The sequence below is a fragment of the Grammomys surdaster genome, unplaced genomic scaffold (assembly GCF_004785775.1).
Source record: "Grammomys surdaster isolate TR1022 unplaced genomic scaffold, NIH_TR_1.0 63, whole genome shotgun sequence".
In the NCBI taxonomy this organism is placed as follows: domain Eukaryota; kingdom Metazoa; phylum Chordata; class Mammalia; order Rodentia; family Muridae; genus Grammomys; species Grammomys surdaster.
The window spans coordinates 30,413,113-30,435,105 of NW_021604565.1; the positions used below are offsets into that span (position 1 = coordinate 30,413,113).

The 21,993-nt window shown below is 43.9% G+C and overlaps 1 protein-coding gene and 1 long non-coding RNA gene across 2 annotated transcripts in view; one reads left to right on the forward strand and one right to left on the reverse strand.

The window, feature by feature from the left end:
• Positions 1–21,993, forward strand: part of Deptor (DEP domain containing MTOR interacting protein) — a 140,936-nt gene that overhangs the window by 109,294 nt on the left and 9,649 nt on the right. The gene's annotated exons all lie outside the window — the stretch shown is intronic.
• On the reverse strand, positions 233–2,120 carry LOC114619522. Its single transcript, XR_003711167.1, has 2 exons — positions 1,778–2,120; positions 233–488 (listed from the first exon to the last, which is right to left on the reverse strand). It is a non-coding gene; the product is annotated as an uncharacterized LOC114619522 (long non-coding RNA).

Here is a 21,993-nt window from a genome sequence, read left to right on the forward strand (position 1 = left end):
GAGAGAGAGAGAGAGAGAGAGAGAGAGAGAGAGAGAGAGAGAGAGAGAGAGAGAGAGAGAGAGAGAGAGACACAGAGACAGAGACACAGAGAGAGAAGAGAGAATGGTCACATGCTCACCTGGACTGGCTTGAAGAAGATCAAATAAATAACTTGTTCTTGGCTTCAGCCTCTCACTTGGACCAGGACTAGATCTTGCAGGGTCACCCAAGTGAACACTTGAAAACACTCCCTTTTGCCTTTTGTTGGTTTAATCAAGCCCTTATATCAGGCCCTTGTTAGAGCAAAGCATTCAACCTCCAGCAGAGCTTGGGCCATTCTTACAAACACACAACCAGAGAAGTCCAAAGTCTTTTCTTTCTTTCTTTTTTCTCTTTTTTCTTGTGGGAATAATTAGATCTTGTGAGAAACAGCGCTCCAAGTGTTCATGCTCCCCATGCCAAGTCTCACAGGCATTTCTAGACTCTGGACTCCTTTTCTTGTTTCCTGCTGTGATGAATTGATGGATGTTGGCTTACTGCACCTCATTCCTCTGTTTGTTGGTTTCTTTGTATGTTTATATAAAAACAACTACCTGAGTCACTGTAAGGAATGAATGGCATTGCCTCCTCTCACCCTGCAAGAAACCTTCCTTTCATCTAGAGAAAACATGTTCAAAATCCTCTTCAGTCTTCCTTTCCCATGACAACCCTATATGGAAAATTTCCTCTCATAACTAGAGAGACCAGGTTCCTACCCAATCAGTGTAGGATGACCACCAAAGTAGATCGGGATAAAAACCACTGGGCTCTGAAGAGCTCACAAATAGTTTGTTTTTCAGTCAATAGCTACTGATTGCTGCCCTGGGCTACTTGTCACACTGGGCCATCATGGGATTTACAGGGTAGCAAAGAAGACATTAGGCAACGTATCCGAGACTGAATTTATAATTACATGTACATATAACTAATTACATATAAGTCACACACATGTATTATTATGTATCTCTGAGATGTTACTGCTGAAGAAGAGAGTGCTTGTACTTTTTACAGGGTGAGGAGGGGATGAAAAGAAGCACTCCCCTGAGGAGAGAAGAATTGAGCCAACGTCTAAGGAATGAACAGAAATTAGATTGATGTGTGTCTATGCACTGTATATATCTGTGTCAAAGATTGTGTCTTTAGAACATGTACTTCCCTTTTCTCTATTTCTGAGTCATAGAAAAAGTAAGGTGTTTACGTTTGCCTCATATTCCCTTTTGCAATGATGTTGTGTCTAAGCTCATGGGTCCAAGTGACCATGAACTGAACTCTCAGAATCTATGAGCCAAAATAAATTTTGTAAGTTGTTCTATTGGGCATTTAAAACAAAACAAAGTAAAAGTCAACAATACAGTTTCATATATAATGAGATAAATATAAATTAAAACTTTTGTTATTATAATAAGCCTTAATCAGCACTAGAGCTGGACAGATGTCTATCTACCCTCTAAGCTATTAGAATCTATTTCCCCATCAATAACCATGGATTACAATTTGCCATAGGCCTTGGGGGGGGGTCAGTATTTAGCATTACAATACATATCAAACTATCAAAAACTCAACAACAACTAAACATACATAAAGAATTCTCACAGCTCATCTTCGCATGATGGACCCGGCCTATGATCCCAGCACTTGGGATATAGAAGCAGGAAGATCAGGAGCTGAAAGTCATTCTGGTCTACATAGTAAATTCAAGACCAGCTTGAACTTTGTGAGACCCTGTGTCAAGAACAAATTTAAAATGTCATAACTTACCACATGTGCCATGTAGCTCATAGGACATGTCTGTCTCTTCACATCCCAATGCCTTTCTTCCATCAGCCCCTCCACTATTGATGGTGGTTTTTTGTTTTTTGTTTGTTTGTTTTTGTCAATGGGATCTTTGTGCCTTGGTAACTTCAGGCAAATGATTTCACTTCTCTTTGACTTGTGTTTGCTGATGGCCTATATATGGTATCTTCCTTGAGGCTGAAAGACTCCCCCAAGGGAGACCCTGAAGGGACACAGACCCAAAAATACTCCAAAGACTGTCTTGCTGCAAACTGGCACGAGGCAGGTTTATTATAAGAGCTCTGGGCCGATATGTGCCTCACGCAGGAGGTAGAGGAATCGACCCAGAGGCCCAAAAGCTTAGGGTTAATATAGGCAAAGGCCGGGGCGGGGAGTGGGGGGGTTGTGGCATAGTCACACACAATTGGTTGTTTCAAATGTCTGCAATGTGTGTAAGCAGATCCCGGGCAGAGGTTTGACTAATCTCACGAGAACAGTCCCTCATCCCTGTGGCCTTGGGACCCAGTGTGAATGTTTATCTGATCCAACAGACCATCTGGCTGAATTTAATTCGAAAGACCTTGGGACCTCTGGTGGGAGTTTTTCCAGAGGAGGCTAAGTCAAACATCACGGGAACAGATTCTCGGAACACTCAATTGACCTTTGTTTCTCCAGCTCTGCATCCCCTGCGACAGCCTTGGGTTAGCAAGCTAGCTGACCTGCAATTTTAACTACCCGTATCTGAACCAAGGCTCTCTGCTATACCATTGATCTCAACTAACCCAAAATTCCTTTTCAGGGCTAGAGAGGGAAATCATGTCCACAGACCTTCTCCCAACCATAACAGACATATTGTCCCTCCCTCCTTTTCCTCAGTATGAATGCATTGGCAGGTTTCCAAGAGACAATACCCCATACGTAGTATGTAAAGTAAATCTGAAGCTTCTTCAATCCTGAACTCTTTTTTTTTTTTTAAGGTTTTTCTGAGACAGGGTTTCTCTGTATAGTCCTGGCTGTCCTGGAACTCACTCTGTAGACCAGGCTGGCCTCGAACTCAGAAATCCGCCTACCTGCAGGTGGATCTCTGAATTCTGAGTTCAAGGCCAGCCTCAAGGAAGAAATCTTTGTCTAGAAGATTCAGGAATTGTTCAAATTCCATAGTTCTGAGAGGGAAGGTAATCATGGTTGTACTCTGGTTTCATCTGGAGCTACAAGACAAATGTTTTGTTGTTTTAAGTCCTCTTGGTGTGGATGCTTTCTTATAAAAGCCCTAAAGGGTGAATATAGTGGCTGTGTGTCCAGGAAAATGGGGGCTCAAATAAAGAAGGGAAAGTGGACAGTTGCAAAAACTGCACACACATCCTTTGCACATTGTGGAACACCTACTACCTATGGTATCCTGAGGCAGGCAGACCCTGGATCCACTTGTGCGCATGGTCAGCCAGGCTCCCTACCCACAGGGTTTCAGGTCTGTTTATGAGCCAGAGATGAATAATTTCCAAATACTTAACTACATATGATGTCACCACATGCAACTACTAATTACCCGCACGTATTTAGTGACAAACTGATGCATAAATCCGGCAGGAAGCTCACTGACTGCGAGCCTTGGATTCTAAGACACAGTAAGTTTTCACATGGAAGAGTATATTGTTGAGTCTTTTATTTTGCTTTCTGCTTCAGTGTCTTCATCCTACTCTGTGTGTGTGTGTGTGTGTCCCTCCTCTCGAGCATGCCAGATAAAATCAAATCTTGTTCACATCACAGTCACAGTTTGTGGTCTCCTGAGGACAGCTGGGGAGAAAGTGATGAGAACATTGGTCTGGCAGAAGGTCAGCTGGCTGGTGTGGGAGGAACGGGTTCCGAGTTGATTGAATGCTCTGTTTTGCAGATTCCTGATCCTCCTCCAGTCCTTTGAGTCTCAATAAATAGCATCACCACCAACCCAGCGTCTCAGGCCAGGTATCTGAAGGCCATGCTTGCTTTTTCTCTTTTCCCTTCAGGTTAAGATGCTCTCAAAATGCATCTGAAGTGAATAAACATCATTTTTATTTTATAAAATAATTGAAGCATAACTGGGTACCCAGGTAATGTTTCAATCAGAGACAGAAGTTGCTGGCAGCATTGAACCCAAGAGACGTTACTAAATTAGTCAACTTTGAATCCAATGTTTGGAATATAATCCCACTTTTCCAATAAGTTTAATAGATAGTTGGTATAAAAGAACCATCAAGGCCATTTGCATTTTCTCTAGTATCATTTTTAGTAATAGTCCAGGGATATAGGTATGTCTCTTTTTACAGATGGAAAAAAGGAAACAGGTTCCATTTAGGGCTCTATGGATCCGTATTTGCCTAGGTCTAGATTCTGTGCTTTTGTGATTGTTAAACATCTGTAGAAATGATTATCTCAAGAGAGTATATATACAGGCCAAAGGGTTTGATGTGCCTGTGGACAGAACTGGCATATGCATTTGGGCCATTGCATTGGCTCACACTACACAGCGCATACTATACTCTTCAAGACCATAACACCAATGAATAGCATTTTTAGAAAGGTGTTACATTCATGTTAATAGAACTCTATCTAGTGATTCAGGAGAGAATCAAAATGGACAAAAAACTTCCAGGTTATTGGGGACCCAAGCAGATGAAGACTCCAAAAACCAATAAAACATGCTAAAGCCATAGGTGAAACAAGATGCTTACTTAGGCTACTATAATCAAGTAAATATGTTGGCTGGGTGGTGGTGGTGCATGCCTTTAATCCCAGCACTTGGGAGGCAGAGGCGGAGGCAGGAGGATTTCTGAGTTCAAGGCCAGCCTGGTCTACAGAGTGAGTTCCAGGACAGTCAGGACTACACAGAGAAACCCTGTCACAAAAAACCAAAAAAAAAAAAAAAAAAAAAAGTAAATATCTTGGAGTAAAGATAACTTTGTAAAAAAATAAGTATGAAATCTACTTAGAAATACACCCCTTAGTTTCCAGAGTGTGATCTTTACTCCCAATAGACAGAAGCTTAGAACTGTCTGATTGTTTGAGCATCTACGGAAGAATACAGAGAGAAAAAGTTTGCACACTTGTACAATTTCATATTGTTCATGTATCATCCAAAAAAAAAACATAGATCGTAGGAGAACCTTGTAGTTTGACCTATTTATGTATAACTTTTAAAAAGATGCTTTTGGGGGTTGGGGCAGCTTTAGTGGTATCTTTAATCCCAGCACCGAGGAGGCAGAAACAGACAGATGAGTTGGAGGCCAGCCTACGTAGTGAGTCAGGCCAGTCAGGGCTACAGAGAGACCCTATCTCAAAACAAACAAGTTACATTTTTATTTGTGTGTGTGTGTGTGTATGTGTGTGTGTGTGTGTGTGTGTGTGTGTGTGTGTGTGTGTGTGTATGCACACAGGCATGTGGATAATCCTAGAGGCCAGATGATTTCAGATCCCTTAGTGTTGACGTTACAAGTGTTTATAAACTTTTCAGTGTAGGTAATTAGAATCAAACTTTGGTCCTCTGCAAGAGTAGGAAGTGCTAATAACTACTGAAGCATCTCTCCAGTGCCTTCACATGTCTTAAGGTTAGTCTTTTGATGGTCCTGTTTTTGTGTACATCCAGTGCAGTCCTTCTCAGCTGCTCTGAGTTGACGAGGACATTGGCAGTGTCTTTCCCAGGAGATGACATCTCACAGTTCCCCTCCCTGTTTCAAATGTGGGAGAGCCTCAGTGTTCCCAAACTTTTGAAGGGATGGGATAGGTACTTTGATTTGAGCTGAGCCTTCATCTATCACTTACTCTCAGCACTCTGTGCAGCCGTGAATCTCTCCCTTTATCTCAGTTCACTGGAGAGAGGCTTCTTTGATAAAGACTGAGAGTGCTAACTCTGTAGATAGAAACGTGTATCTTAGAAAGTGGTTCAACACTGACAGTTATGCTAATTAATTTCTTCCCTAGAGCCTCTGATCTCCTCACCATTGGCTTTTGAGTAGGTTTCCTTTGAGAGGAAACTTGGTCTGGTTTCCTCTTGGGGAGTGGGCCTGGAATCCAAACATCAAGCAATTTTAAATACATAACCACTGGCCACTATTGCATAAGTAGCGTAAGCAGGCAGGTCGGTATTGTAGTGCCGAAAGTTCATGGCTAGGTAAGATCGTTGACAGTTTTTTCTCTCTTAGCAGCCTATATAGCACGTCCAGCACTAGGATTGTTTTGTTATTGTTTGGGTTTTATTTGTTTGTTTCTTTTGTTATTTGTTTGTTCATTTGTTTTGAGAAAGAGCTGCATTTCCCTAGTCCAGACTGGTCTGGAAGTGACTGTCTAGCTCAGGCTAATCTCAAACTCATGGGAATTATCCTCCATCAGTCTCCTGAATACTGGGCTTTAGACTTGAGCCACTACACCTAGTTTTAATCAGTTCATCTTATCAGTAATGAAAGTGAGATTCACAGGAGTAGAAGAACTTATCCAGGACCAAGTGGGATGTCTGGGAGTTGAGTCTAATCACTCTGGACCAGGATGCTGAGTAAAGCATCCAAAACATGCCAGCTTTAGGACTGGCCTGATGAAAGCTCAATTCATCTTACATTCATCCCTGAGCCTCACTTCACCTCCACCATCACTGTCACTCCAGCCACTGTCTGGGCTGCTTTAACTTCGTGCTAACATCACATGGGCTTTAATAGTATCAATGGCTTGTTTTTTCTTTTTTTTTTTTTTTTTTTATTTTTTTTTTTTTTTTAAAGATTTATTTTTTTTTTTTATATGAATACACTGTAGCTGTCTTCAGACACACCAGAAGAGGGCATCAGATCTCATTACAGATGGTTGTGAGCCACCATGTGGTTGCTGGGATTTGAACTCAGGACCTCTGGAAGTGCAGTCAGTGCTCTTAACCACTGAGCCATCTCTCCAGCCCAGGCTTGTTTTTTCTTATAAAACATGTCAGAGGATGTTCTGCTTCTCAGCATAGTCTCACAGCTTCCCCCTAATAGAGCTCTGGGTACTCTATTTCACACATAAAATGAAAACTTGGGACTGGAGAGATGGCTCAGCAGTTAAGAGCACTGACTGCTCTTCCAGAGGTCCTGAGTTCAGTTCCCAGCAACCACATGGTGGCTCTCAACCATCTGTAATGGGATCTGATACTCTCTTCTGGTGTGTCTGAAGACAGCTACAGTGTACTCATATAAATAAAATAAATCTTAAGAAAAAGAAAACAAAAACTTGGGCAAGGTACAGTGTGGTTCATGTCTGTGACCCTGTGACCCCAGCACACTGGTAGAGCAGGCAGGAAGGTTTTGAGTTCAAAGCCAGTGGATGCTACACAGGGGGCTGCACACCATTCCTTACTTTTACATTGATTTTAAAAATGAAATCAAACTCTCTGGAGACTCAAGTGAGTCATTCAAGGCCAAGTTACCAGCAAGGCAAGGCTCCTGTCATACCATGAATTCCATTCAGGGCACTGGCCTTGAACAGAATCCTCTTGTTTAAAACAAGCATAAACAGCACACACAACCTTGAAGGAATGCCCAGACCAGGGTTTCTCAACTTCCACCAAGCACCAGCATCACAGGGGGGTGAGGAGGGCAGGGGCAGGCGGGGGTGGGGGGGAGGCGACTGAAGACACACAAAGATACAAGCTGGTGAGTCTGGGGGTGGGCCCAGGCGTCCCTGATTAGAAACTGCCAGAGGATTTGTATGCACAGCTGAGAGAGAGGACAGCATCCCAGACCCCCCCCCCCCCCCCGCCAAATGGACATGACACGTGTGGACATCATGCATTGGGCAAAGGGCTATGTTCTTTTCAGGCCTCCAGTTTGTATTGATTTGTATTGTATTTGTATTGAAGGCTTGTTTTTGCAATACATGGTGGAAGCATTTGGATGTGCTCTTGGCTCTGGACTTTTAGCTTGTAGAGTATCAGTTACACGTTCATTTGGAAATTTCCAAGCTCCGCTATGAATGTCAAAATTCACACAAAGCAAGCCAAGCAAAGGAGCTGCCCCCACTTCCTAATAACAGTTTTTCAAAGCCAAACATTGCTCATGCCCTCAGCTTGCTTGCTTTGAATCCTAACAGCTGGGCTCTGTGATATTTGAGGAACCTGACCTACCCTAACTACCAGTGTAAAATATAGCTTTTCTTGTAGGTACCATGCCAAGGAGGCTGTCAGGGGCAGCTGTGCTCTTGCATCCTGGGAAGGTTCCATTGGGCCCTGATTTTTCTTAAGCAGAACAGGCTTGTTAGAGAAGAGGAAAATATCTTTCACACCTCCCTAGGAAAATGTCAGGCTAGTTAAAGGAGGTCAGTACCTTACACATTTAAATCTGCTTTAGCCCCTTGGTTTTCCTATGGATGTTTCTCTACTGCAGAGAAAATATTGACTTTCCCAACCCCTCTTCATACCTAGGTCTGTATCCACTTAGTTTTGGCAGGGATTGGTGCTGACTGATGAAGTCCACAGAACACAGTTTTAATAGGTCTCCCTCCTGAGCCAAGGAGGGTGCAGAGTGTCATCTGGATAAGGAGAGGCCACAGAGCCCCCTGCATCTCAGAGGATAAACTTCATAATAGCCAGGAATGGCTAGCTGTGGAACCACTGTAAAGACCACAGGGCCTTAAGTGTGTTATGTTGTACACAAAAGCTGTCCACACATTCCTTCCGGAGGGCTTGTGGGATCAAATTCTACTTTGTAAAACCAGAGTGATCAGGTCCAGGCAGAGGCATTATCTTTGCCTTTCCAGGGGTGTGTGTGTGTGACTGTCCCCTGCTTTGTCTGGGACAGGGGAGGCTATCTCTTCTGATGCCATGTATGAAAGCTGGCATCCTGGTCTAGGGCTCATCTGTGAAGCACAGACTTATATGTCTCAAACTCTGGACAATCAGAAGTGTATTGTCTTTAGGAGTTCTCGATCTTATAAAAACAGGTGGAAAATATATATGAAAAAAATAGCTTAGAAACAAGTCCAGGTTTGGATTTTCATGCATGTAGGGGTTGGGGTGTATATGTTTGTTCTTGTACATGCTTGTACTCATGTGTATGATCACATGTATGTGAATATATATGAGCATGTATGTACTTGTCTAAGCAAGCAGTTGACACTGGGTATCTTCCTGAATCACTTTTCCATCTTAATTTTGGAGGTGAGGGTCTCTTAAGGAGCCCGAGTTAACCACTTCAGCTAGACTGCATTGCCCATGAGCTTAGCACTGGAGTTGCAGGCATACTGCCATCACACTTGACCTTTATGTGGGTGCTGGAGATGCAAACATGGGCCTGCTGTTTGAACAGCAAGTGCAATTGACTGAGCCATCTCCCAGTCCTCGGGTTTGGACTTTAAGACAGTGACACTATAACACTGTAATGATGGGTGGTGCTATTATATATTTGTCCCTGATCGTAGAGTATAGCACAGTGAGAGTGAGCCCCAGTTAGACTGTGCACTCTGGACAGCAGTGATATGTCAGTGCAGGCTCATTGACCCTAACAAATGTACCACTCAAGCAAGTGACATTGGAAATGGGAAAGGCTCTGGGGGAATACGAGAAAAGAACTGTGGCTCTGTCCTTTCCTTTTCTCCTATTACAAAAATGTATGTCTTAGGGTTTTATTGCCGTGGAGAGACCCTATGGCCAAGGCAACTCGTAAAAAGGAAAACATTTAATTGGGGCTGGCTTACAGTTTCAGGGGTTCAGTTGATTGTTATCATAGCAGGAAACATGGTGGCATGCAGGCAGCCATGGTGCTAGGAAGGAGTTGAGAGTTTTCCATCTTTATCTGAAGGCAGCCAGAAAGACTGTCTTCTGCAGGCAACAGGAGGAGGGTCGTTCTCCACGCTGGGTAGAACTTAGGCATAGGAAACCTCAAAGCCCACCTCTACAGTGGCACATAACATGTTTCTTCCAACAAGGCCACACCTACCTTACTCAATCGAGGCCACACCTCCTAATAGTGCCAATCCCTGTGGGGCACATATTCAAACAAGTCTGTGGGGACCAAACTTAAACCACCACATTGCATTTGCATAGAACCCAGTGCCCCATTTGGCTGTAATGATTTCAGGCTGATATCCCTATTAGCTATTAATGACTCTAAGTTCACTGCCCACCCCACGTTCTTTTGGTTGCAGGTCCATCCTTTGGCTCATTGTGAACATGGTGGGAGTATAGCCCAGCACAGTCATGTTTCCTCCTGTGTCTCCAAGTCCCTACTCATCTTTCCTGTTATCCCCAGCCCCATTTCTACCACATCAGCATTATTCTTCTGGCCAACCAGGCTTGATAGTTGGAGCTTTCTCATCCTCTGTTTCCCTCCACAGGCCTGCCAGCACTGCCCATATATAGGTTCCAATTTTGAGAATTTTATTATGATTAATTAGCATATAGGTGTATTTTTGTATGTAGGTGTGCACATGCCATGACATTGCATGTAGAGGTCAGAGGGCAAGTTTCAAGAGTCTGGATCTGGCAATCAAACTCGGGTCATCACGTTTTTACACTTTTTTCACCCAGTGAGCCATCTCAGACAGTCTGGTAGTGGGTCTGAGGTACCTCCCTGCTCACAAGGCTGCCAGGTGAGGTAATGAGCTAGACATTGTAGAAAAACAAAGGAGCAAGCTGGGGCCAAGCAGTGGTGGTACATGCCCTTAATCCCAACACTTAAGAGGCAGAGGCAGGTGGGCAGAGGCAGGCGGATCTCTGAGTTTGAGGCTAGCCTGGTCTACAGAGCAAGAGTTTCAGGAAAGCCAGGGGTCTGCAGAGAAACCCTGTCTCTCCCTTCATAACCCAAAAGGAGCAAGCTGGGAAAACCCAGTACTGTTGCATTTAGTCCACAAGTTCTTACAGGCGTCTCTGTACCTGGGTCTGTCATTTGCTTTTCTAATACATCTTACATATTTTGGGAGCTCCCAGCAAGCACTTCGGTTTCTTACAAATCCCAAATCTTCATCAGCCAAGGCTGTCCTTCATTCATGGTGATTTTGGAGTGTGTCTCCAAGGGATGCTTATGACAAAACCTCTCCAAAGCTTTGGCATCATTAGCCGCTGAGACCCTCGGAGCACTATTGGTCAATGGGGGCTATTGACTGAGGAGGACTGAATGTGGAGAAGCAGAAAGCAAGGATGAGCTGGGACCCTGACCTATGTGCCTTTGTGTCTGCCTCTCACCTCACTTAACCTCAGTAACTGGCCTGAATAGGGGTAGCTGCCTCACTTCCACCCTCCAGATGCCATGCACAAGTCTCCTGCGGCCAGCTAGAGCCTAGAACTCCATTAGAAAGAAACTATGAAATACAGTGTTAAGCTGTTCAAGCTAACACTGTAGAGCTCTACTCTCTCATTCATGACTTTCCTAAGGGACACTTCATAGAGAATGCTCAACACACGGAGGGAGGGAGGGAGGGAGGGAGGGAGGGAGGGAGGGAGGGAGGGAGGGCGGGCGAGCAAATGGGAGACTTTTATCGGGAAGGCGGAGGAAGGGCTGCCTGGTAAGAGGTAGCTCGCTTTCCTGGAGCATTTACATGTTCCTGAACAGGGAAGGAGTTGTCCCTGTGAACCCAACCTATCTGCGTCTCATTTTCTGTAGCTTCTTTTACAGAAAATAAAACAGTTTAAAAATATGACTCCTAAACCAGATGTGGTGGTACGCACCTACTAATTCAAGCACATGAAAGGTGGAAGAAGGAGGCAACCTGGGCTATATGAAACTCTCTTTCAAAAAGAAAACAATGTGAGCTCAAGTGGTACAGTGCTTGCTTAGTTTGCAGGAAGCTCTGGGTTTGATCCCAGCCTAGCACAAGACTGGTATGGTGGCATGTGCCTGAATTCCCCATACTTGAGAGGTAGGGACAGGAGGATTAGAAGTTCAGTGGTGACGCACGCCTTTAATCCCAGCACTTGGGAGGCAGAGGCAGGCATATTTCTGAGTTCAAGACCAGCCTGGTCTACAGAGTGAGTTCCAGGACAGCCAGGGCTATGCAGAGAAACCCTGTCTCGAAAAACCTAAAAAAAAAATAAATAAATAAATAAATAAATAAATAAATAAATAAATAAAAGTTCAAGATCATAGTTAGCTACGTAGAGAGTTTGACGCCAGCCTGAGCTATAGCTGTTTATGAGCACCTGTCTCAAAAAAAAAAAAAAAGTAAATAAAACAAAAGAAAACAGGAGAGAAACTACTTGTGTTGTGTATTTTCTTCTCTGTGCCTGTTTTTTAAAAAAAAAGGTCTCAGCGAACCATGGCTATGTACCCAACATGGCTTATTTCATTAACTTTGAAAAAGACCTAAGTACCAAGGCCAAATTGAAATGGGCTGTCTGGAAGACTTTCCTGGAAGCCTTTTTAAAAATCCATAATGAAGTCTGTTTTCTAGGGTTAGCCTACAAATTTATCACTTTCTTGCATAAAGACAGTTTGGTCTTGGCTAACAGCTCTGTGGCTTAGCTCTGGAAGTAAACATTGAAGGCGTGGGAGCAATTCTGGAGGAAGAGCATAGGTTGTAGCTCTGTATCTGGTATATTCTGTAGGAGCAGAGGGAAAAGAGATGGAGTCTTTTGTTTGTTTGATTTTGGTTTTGCCTTAGTCGTGTTGGCATTGTGCTGGGCTATGAGATTGCCTGGTATGTTTTATGTCTTCTAATTTTCGTCACAACCTAGCAGCTGGATATTAGCTGTATTTTGTTGTTGAGGCTGAAAGAATTGAGTCACAGTTGTGTAACTAATCGGCAGGAGCCAGAAGCCAACTAGTCTAGGTCTATCTGGCTTTGGAAGCGTGGTCATCCATCATATCCTGGAGTCCTTCAAATCTGTAGAAGTGAATCTACTCTTCTGGTCTTCAGTGATTCCATCTGGAAAAATAGTTTAGCCACCCTACAAGAGGTCAGATATGCTATAGTCATGGAGGTCTGGAAGATTCCCAGTCACTACTAACTCCATACAGTTCTGTGTCTTGTATGAAAGGTATACCAAAAATAGAATGACCCAGATGACATACTGGCCCATGTGCACTTCCTAAGTGCTAGACGCTGCTTTAGTCTTAGTCTGAAGCAGGTATGGGAGTCTGGGGTTTTTTGTTTGTTTTGTTTTTTGTTTTTTTTTTTCAGCTTTGTTTTGTATGTAAAGACAGGGTCTTAGGTAGCCCAGACTGGCCTCTGCTTCATTATGATCTTGACATTCTGATCCTTTGGGATTACAGGTGTGTCCCACATGTCCAGTTGGTGTGGTGCTGAGCCACCTTCAGGTTTTTATATACTAAACAATCACAACCCCAGAACACCCTTTGACCTATCAGCATGAATTGTTGATCAGAGACAGTCCCAAATAGCCTCAGCGACAGCCTTGTTCTGTGATCTACAATTTATTCATCTGGAATGCAACAACTTTCTTGTTTGTTTGTTTTTGTTTTGTTTTGTTTTGTTTTCCGAGACAGGGTTTCTCTGAGTAGCCCTGGCTGTCCTGGAGCTCACACTGTAGACCAGGCTGGCGTGAACTCAGAAATCCACCTGCCTCTGCCTCCTAAATGCTGGGATTAAAGGCGTGCGCCACCACTGCCCAGCGGGACAACTTTCTTATTGCAAAAGAAAGAAAAGAATTCTGTAGCAGTAGTCAGCTGCCAGATTCTCTTCCCTGGAAATGCCCAGCAAAGGATTCATGAGGATGCTGTCCTGTTTTCTTTTCTATTGTTATGATAAAAATGCCCTGTCAAAAGCAACTTAAGGGAGAAAGGATTCATTGTAGCTCACGGTTCACAGTTCACCATTTCCAGGAAGTCAAGGCAGTTTAGAGCCCCCTTTCTAGGACATGGTGCCACCACTGGTAGATGGGCCTTCCTAGTTCAATAAACTTAAACAAGACAACCCACAAGGACATTCTCAGAGGCTAACCTTAATCGATACAGTCCCAATGCCCAGAGGTCTGCCTCCGAGGTATCAAGTTATTAATACTAGTCACTAGAGGTCTTCACTACACACACACACACACACACACACACACACAGACACACAAAAACCTACCCCCCAAAAACAAACCCAAGTTGTCACCACCCATTACTATTTGTAATCTTTTTACTTTCTTGCCACATCACTTCCACCTAGAGCTGAATGCAGATGGTGTAATCCCAGCACTGGAGAGTAGTAGAAGGAGAATTAGGAGTTTAAAGGTCATTCACTAAATAGCAAGCTCTTACCCAGTTTGGGTTACATTAGACAGTGCCTCACAAAGCTAGGGACTAGCTCACCATGATGGCTCAGTGGATAAAGGTGCTTACCAAAGCCTGAGGACCTCAGTTCAATCTCTAGGACCTACAGGGTGGCAGAAAGAAATCTCTGACCTCCACATATTTGCAGTGCCCCACAGGTGCCTACACACACACACACACACACACACACACACACACACACACACAAATAAATGTAAAACTTTTCTTTTTAAGCAACACGTAGAGACAAACCAACAAAAAGGCCATCACCTACGCAGATTAAATGCACAAGACATTCCTCGAGCTAGGAACCAAAATGCATCCATGTCATATTAAAGAATGAAATCACAGATTTCCTCTTGGATTAGTTTAACCATCAGCGAATCCAAGTTTGAATTCTCCACTTCTGCCTGGATCATGCATCTGTAGCTTCTCATCTCTGATGTGCTTTTAGTCTTTTTAGTATGTCTTATGCCTGCTGATGTCTGTCGTGTCATGAACAAGGACTTCATTCTCTACCGAACAGCACAGAAAGCATCGCACGGGGAAAGAATGAGGGATACTTTATAGCCATCTTCGACAGAGTTGTATAGCAAATAAACCTTTTCTGACTTCACATGATGCAGAGGCACTCATAAAAGCAAATGTAACCGTAGAAAATCATCTTCAAGTATTACACAAATATGTTGTCTCTAGCATTTATAGCATGTATTTGTTCTATACGGTTACTTTTGACCTGTTTGCTGTTTTCAGCAAATTACTGTCATAACAACACTCATGCATTGCTCTTCCTGGGTCAGGGACCCATAAAGAGTACATAATTTAGGATTAAAGCTATGCAGTAGCTTAGGTTGTAAAAGGCCATTGCATGGGAAACCCAAGACAAGTAAGGTGGGTGGTTATGTTCTCTTTAGACAAGTCAAACAAACAGGATGAGCACACTGTTTTTGTATTTAGCAGATTTAAGTATCAAGTGACCTCAAAGTATACTTTTTTTTTTTTTTTTAGTATAGAGTTTATTGAAGGCATGGGAAGGGGAGTTAAGAGGGTAGTAGAGGCAGAGAAAGAGAAAGGGAGAGGAAGAATAGAGAAGTAGAGGAATAGAGGAGTAGCCACAAGCCATGAGCACGTGGAGAGAGAAGGGAAAAAGGAATGGGGAGAGAGTGGGGGCAGGAAGGCCAGAGCAAGAAAGCAAGAGACCAAAGTATATTATTTACTTAGCTCTGGCTGGACAGTGGTGGTGCATACCTTTAATCCCAGCCCTTGGGAAAAAGAAAAAGAAATATGATTAACTTAGCTCTGAAGTCTAGCAAAAGTTTTGGTCTCTAAATTATATTGCCATAATCAGTGGTTGATCGTCGGATTACTGTGTATCTACACTATGCACCATTCCACCACCACACACCTTCCAGTATTGACATATCATCATGTTAGATAAGGAACAGGCAATAAAGAGAATAGAACTCATTCTTGAACATCAGATGATGTCACTAACACACAGCAGCTGGCCCACTGTAAATGAAATATGGAAATACTCTGTATTTATGAAACTAAAGTTATTGTATATTAGTTGCCTGATGAATAACCTTTATATTTTACATCTTATTTAATAATTGATCTTTTAAATTTTCTGCTCTGTAAATTTTGCATTCTTATGATAATCAGGAAAAATTAAGTACTGTATCTTAAGCAGTTAATAATTGAATGTTTTGTTTTTAAAAACCAGATAGTTGTATAAAAGATTCTTGTGAGAAAAAAGTTAAGGAGGAAGATAGACCTTGTGGGACTTTTTGTAGGTCAATGCATGTATTGAGAATGTATTTCCTGATCTCTGCCATTTATTTACAATGAAAATGTCAGAAGGTTTATTTTTTATTTCATTGTTTTTCTATTTAGTATGTGTGAGAGTGGTCACACCTGTACTTACGTGCTAGTGTACGTGTGTCAGTGAGGACAACTTTTAGGACTTGCTTCTTTCCTTCATGTGGATACCCAGTATCAAACTCTGGTCATTAGACTGCGCATGAGCCTTAACACAGGGCCAATCATGGGGAGTTTTGAGCAACTTTCTCCATCCCTAGAGTAAACGAGCTTGTCTGGGGCCTGGGAGCCAGTCCTCAGTCATAAACTCCAAGGAGGCCCTTATCAGTAGAAGGCCAATTCCTCTGCCTGCTCCACACCTCGATAGAGAATATTCAGGAAGTTGTTTGAACTTTGAGAACCCCAAGTTCTATGGACTGGATTCCACCAGACCCTTCCTCTCCTTTGAGTGTTCCACAAACCTCCTGTGCCTGACCTGCCAAGGAGACTGGACCAGGAGTGAACTCACATCTAAAAGGACAGTGCTGGCTTAGGTAAGAGGGGCAGATTCTGCGTAGATTCAGTGGGGCACTTTGAATTTCTGTTTGAAGCAAGAAAACGATTTTGTGTTGCTGTTTTTGTTTTACTGTAATAGATGGTCATTCTTATGTACAATTGACTTTTCTTCAAAGGTGGAGTCTATTCCGAGACACATAGGGACATGGTGTATGTTCAAATGTACAGAGCAAAAAAGCCTGGTTCTCCAGAGTGGGAAGACAGTGTTTGTGCAAGAGCTGGACCTCAGACTCCTCCCACACCAGACACTCTCTGGCCAATTGCATACTTGGCAGAGAGATTGATGGGGCTGAACATACAGCTGCAACATTTCTTATCGTGGGTATCTTTGGGAGAAGTGTATTGAGTTGTGCTGGCTCACCAAAACAAACACAAAATTGCTCACAGCAGCAGCACGGATCTAGCTTCTAAGCAGGATCCTTGAAATCAATGTTTGCATCAACCAATGGCAGTCCTTAGTATAATGGATTATGCCTCACTGGAAAGTCTACACTCTGCTTATGTCTCTATATTTTGTGGTGAAGAGCTATTTCTGAGTAAAGTTCTACATTCTAAAAGCAACTTTGTTCATGTGAACATCTAATGGACAGGAATATGATTCCTTTTTGAATTGTTAGTTTTAAATAAAGAAATTTGTGTGTGTGTGTGTGTGTGTGTGTGTGTGTGTAAGACACAGAGAGAGATGGAGAGAGAGAGAGAGAGAGAGAAAGAGAGAGAGAGAGAGAGAGAGAGAGAACGCCTTTATCAAGTGAGCCATGTCAAAGACCTTTCATTTCCCTAATAGACGTCAGGTATGGTGGCACACTTATGCAATCCTAGCACCTAGAAGGTGGAGCTAAGAGGGTTAGACGTTCAAGATCATCCTCAGATGCCCCCCCACCTCGCTCTCACACACAGATAAATGAGAGAGAAGAAAATGAAATTTCAACTTCTGCAAAATTTTACTTCTATAATCCACATAGAGATATATAAATTGTTTGTGTGTATCTGCAGTTATTACAATGTGAACTGCTAGTGTGGCCACAATTGAAGACTTGGCTTTTGAGCCATCTGTGAGCTGGTTGTTGTAATAACAGTATTAGGTGCATACCTGAGAGGGAAACTGCTTGCTGAGTGGCTGTGGATGTGTCACATGTGTGTAGATATGTCACGTGTATGGGGGTGTCATGTGTGTGTGGACTGTTCTTTCCATTCTTGGTCCTTTATTGAAAGCCCGTCTCAACTAGCATTATTAGGTCACCTATTGTCTGTTGAGCTTTTTAGGCTTTGCCTTACCTCCTGTTGGGCTTTGTGGTCAGATACATGGGTTATTAGGTTGGTTATTAGGTCTTCCTAATAACCTTTCATCATTTTTTCTAACCTTAATCATGGCAAATGCCTGTGCGTGGATCATTTTCTTGTCATTCCGTTCTTTTACATTTGGCTACACTAAGACTACACAGCCTTGCGGGATCCTAGCTTTGTAATAGGACTCTTTGACTGTACTTTTTAGAACATATATAATCCTACAGCACATTAATGCGTGAGAATAACTTTTTTTCAAATATAATAAAAGCAAGTGCCTGTGTAAGACTCTAGCGAGCAGCTGGGTGGTGGTGGCGCATGCCTTTAATCCCAGGACTTGGGAGGCAGAGGCAGGTGGATTTCTGAGTTCGAGGCCAGCCTGGTCTACAGAGTGAATTCCAGGACAGCCAGGGCTACACAGAGAAACCCTGTCTCAGAAAAAAAAAAAGTTTCATGGGGTAGATTCAGTCCAAAAATAATGTCAGTCTAAGTCCAAGAACACAGAGAACGACAATCAACACAGACAGTTCCCCTCTGCCACAGCCCCAGAGACCAGGTTATACAGACAGTTTTCACTGGAGCCAGCTCCAGCCACACCAAGACCAACCAGGTGCCCCTGCTAATATGGCAGAAGCCAGATAAACCAGGTTATAGCAAGACTTGGCTCCCGCCATTACTGTCACTCTCCACCCCCTCCAGGGGACCTGAAGCATCCTTCAAGTCCCCCATATTAGACTTCGGCACGAGTGGGGGAGGGGGGTTATTCATGGCAGAGGGCAAAGGTGGGGGGAGAGAAACAGAAGAAGATGGTGGAGAAAGAGAAGTAGAGGCCAGCCATGACCATGTGGAGAGAGGGGGAAGGGAAGAGGGGAAGGGTGAGGGGACAGAGAGAAGCTAAAGGCAAGAGAGTAAGAGAGTGAGGAGGAGGCAAGCAGCCCCTTTTATAGTGGGCAGGCCTACCTGGCTGTTGCCAGGTAACTGTGGGGAGGAGCTTATCTGGCTGTTGCCAGATAACTGTGGAGGTGGAGTTTAGACAGAATCCTAACACCCCACAGTCGCAATGTTGTGGCATGTCTGCCATCGCTCCTGACCACCCCAGGATGTATCAGGAGGAGGTGCCTTAGTTGGCCTGAGAAGATGTGGAGAGGGAAGGAGAGAGAGAGAGAGAGGGAGAGAGAGAAAGACAGGGCAGGTGTGGTTAGAGAGCTCAAGAGAGTCCAGTCTGTCTTAGTGTTCTCTAGAGTCACAGAACTTATGGAATGTCTCTGTATATTAAAGGAATTTATTGAACTGACTTACAGTCTGTAGTCCAACTAACCCAACAATGGGTACCTGTGAATGGGAAGTCCAAAAATCAAGTAGTTGCTCAGTCCTGTCAGGCTAGTTGTTTAAGCTGGTCTTCTGTAGAAATAGATTCCAACAGATGTGCTGGCAAGTAAGTACAAACATTCAACGAAGAGTGAGCTTTCCTTCTTCCAATATCTTTATGTATGGCTCCAACAGAAGGTGTGGCCCAGATTAAAGATGTGTACCACCACACCTGGATCTAAAACTTGCTTTGTCCCAGGCTGGCCTTGGATTTGGAAATCTGCTTGCCTCAGTCTCCTGGAATAAAAGGTGTGTATTGCTTTGCCTGGGCCTAAGATTTTTGTGGCCGCTTCAAGATCTCCATGTCAAGTTTCAGATCAGAAACCTGTCTCCCAGCCTCAAGATCTGGATCACAGATGTGCCCTCCATTTCTAGATTGCAATTCATTCTAGATGTAATCAAGTTGACAACCAGAAATAGCCATCACTCAGTCCTTTCATAGCAAGCCAGGTTCGTATCTGGCTGTTGCTAGGTAACTGTTGGGCAGAGTCTAGTAGAAATGCTAACAATATGTCTTATAGTCATATCTTTTCCTCCTAGAATTTGCAAATACTGCACTCAAGGAGCTATTAATCTTCACCTTATTATTCCATCCTAGTGTCACTGAGAATTCAGATTTCCTGGTCTTCTCTCCCATGGAGTCTTGTCTGGTAGGCCTTAAGTAACATCTGAGATTACACAGTTTTCAAAATCTCCCAAAGTGCCTCATGGGTACATTGCACTTTGAAAGTGACCATTTATATTTGGGGAGTGCTTTTCTCTTAAGCAAGGCAAAGCAGTGAGCACAGATAGCTAAGCCATGTTAATGAGATGCAGAGCTAGCCCTTCTGACATGTACTGGTCTCCTTAATTCAGAGCACTTTCTGGCATGAACACAAATTTAAAAGGCCACAGACTAGGTGGCAAGGCAAGGGTTTCTAGGAAAAGTTTCCACATTTTTGCTTTTGGTTTTGAGGATTTTTTGGTTTGTTTGGTTGGTTGGTTTGAGGGACAGGCCCTTTCTGTTGTGGCCCAGACTGGCCTTAAACTCACAGCATCTCTCCTGCCTCAGCTTCCCAAATGTTGGAATTACTGATGTGTGCCATGATGCCCAGACACTATCTCTTTTTCAAATGTGTGAGCATGTGTTTCTACGTGTACACTCACATGCACACACATGCTTGAACACACACCAGGCGTGCACTTGCTCACACATATGGGCTGATATGGATGCAGGTGCTCATGTGTACTTGTGTCTGTGGAAGCCTTAGGACAGCCTCAGATGCCACCCTCAGGAGCACCCTCCTCCTCAGTTTGAGACAGTCTTTTAATAGTCTGGAACTAACCAGTTAGGCTAAGATGACTGGCAAGCAAGTCCCAGGGACCCTTCTGTCATTGCTCCCTCAGCGATTGCAAGTGCCACTGTGTCTCCAGAGATCCAACTCAGGTCCCCATGCTTGCAAAGCAAGCACTTTGCCAGCCAAGCTCTCTCCCCAGTCTGGTTGCAGTCATTAAGGGGTACTTGGTCTGGGTGATGTCTACCATAGTGCTGTGCATTCTACTTAAGCATTCTCCTACTGCCTTACTTACTAGTACCTTGGCTCTGTTTTCTGTGTCATTATATCAGGCTTCCCACTTTGCTCCTTTTTCTTGAGATTTTTTTTTTTTTAATGTATGTGGGCAATTTGCTGCATATATGGCTGTGCACCATATACATATAATACCAGAGGAGGCCAGCAGAGAGCATCAGGTCCTCTGGAACTAGACTTATAGATGGTTGTGAACTCTCATGTAGGTCCTGGGAACAGAACCCAGATTCTCTTGAAGAGTAGTCGGTAATCTGCACAGCTGAGCCATCTCTCTAGCCCGAGGCTCTTTCACATCTGTGTCGTGTCTGCTAACCTTTCTCCTGATCAGTCAGGACGCCATTTGCTTGGATGCAGCACACCTGGGAGTGTGGCAAGTGACTGCAGACTTCCAGACTCTGAACTGGTGCACAGAGGTGTTGTATTTCTCCTCAGACCCACCCCCCACCCCCCACCCCGCTTCTGCTGAAACAGCTGAGTGACTGTGGTAGGCTCCCACCATGTGTGAGCATGTGCACAGTTGTACAATCCCGTGGACATTCCATCTGTCTCAGAGCTATGGCACATCTGCCAGGCCTGGTGAAGAGAGGGGGATGAAGAGGCAGGATGATTTGCTTAACTTGGCTTTCCATCAGAAGGCAGGCTGGAGTTCGGCCTGGGTGTTCATAGAAACTTGGTCACACCCTGAAATGTACTCAGTGCTACCTCCTTCGTCCTGTTAACTCTTAACGACCAGTGTTGCTGCGTGAGACTTCTCTCCTACGCCTGTTCATTCAGAGTTGTGTCCTAATCTTGGCTTCACGAGTCCCAGGAAGCTGTGTTCCCAGTCTTCATGAATGAGCGTGTGCTCCTATCCTCTCATTTGGAGGTTGGAGCACTACGTCCTTGTGGGTGATGAGGTTGACTCCTTTTCTTAGAACTGAGGAAAGGAGGTTCCACTCATTTAGTACTGGGATTACCTGGCATGTGGGAAGCTCTGGATTCAATCCCAGGTGAAGGGAGAAGGATCAGCAGTTCGAGGACAGCTTCAGCTCTACAGTGAGTTCAAACCCTGGGCTATGTGAGACCCTGTCTCCAAAGAAGAAGAGAGGGGATAGGGAGATAGGATAAAATGCTCGTTAGGCTCTTCAGTACCCATGCAAAAGCCAGGTGGAGTAATCCCAGCTTTAGAGAGGTGGAGATAGGCTCCCTGACTTGCTGCCAGTCAACCAGCCAACTAGCCAATCTAGCTGAGTCATTGAGCTCCAGATTCATGGAGTTCCTGTGTCAAAAGCAGTAAGGTAGAGTGCGATTGGGAAAGGTACTTGATATCAACCTCTGGCTTCTACACATGTACAAACACACACACACACACACACACACACAGAGAGAGAGAGAGAGAGAGAGAGAGAGAGAGAGAGAGAGAGAGAGA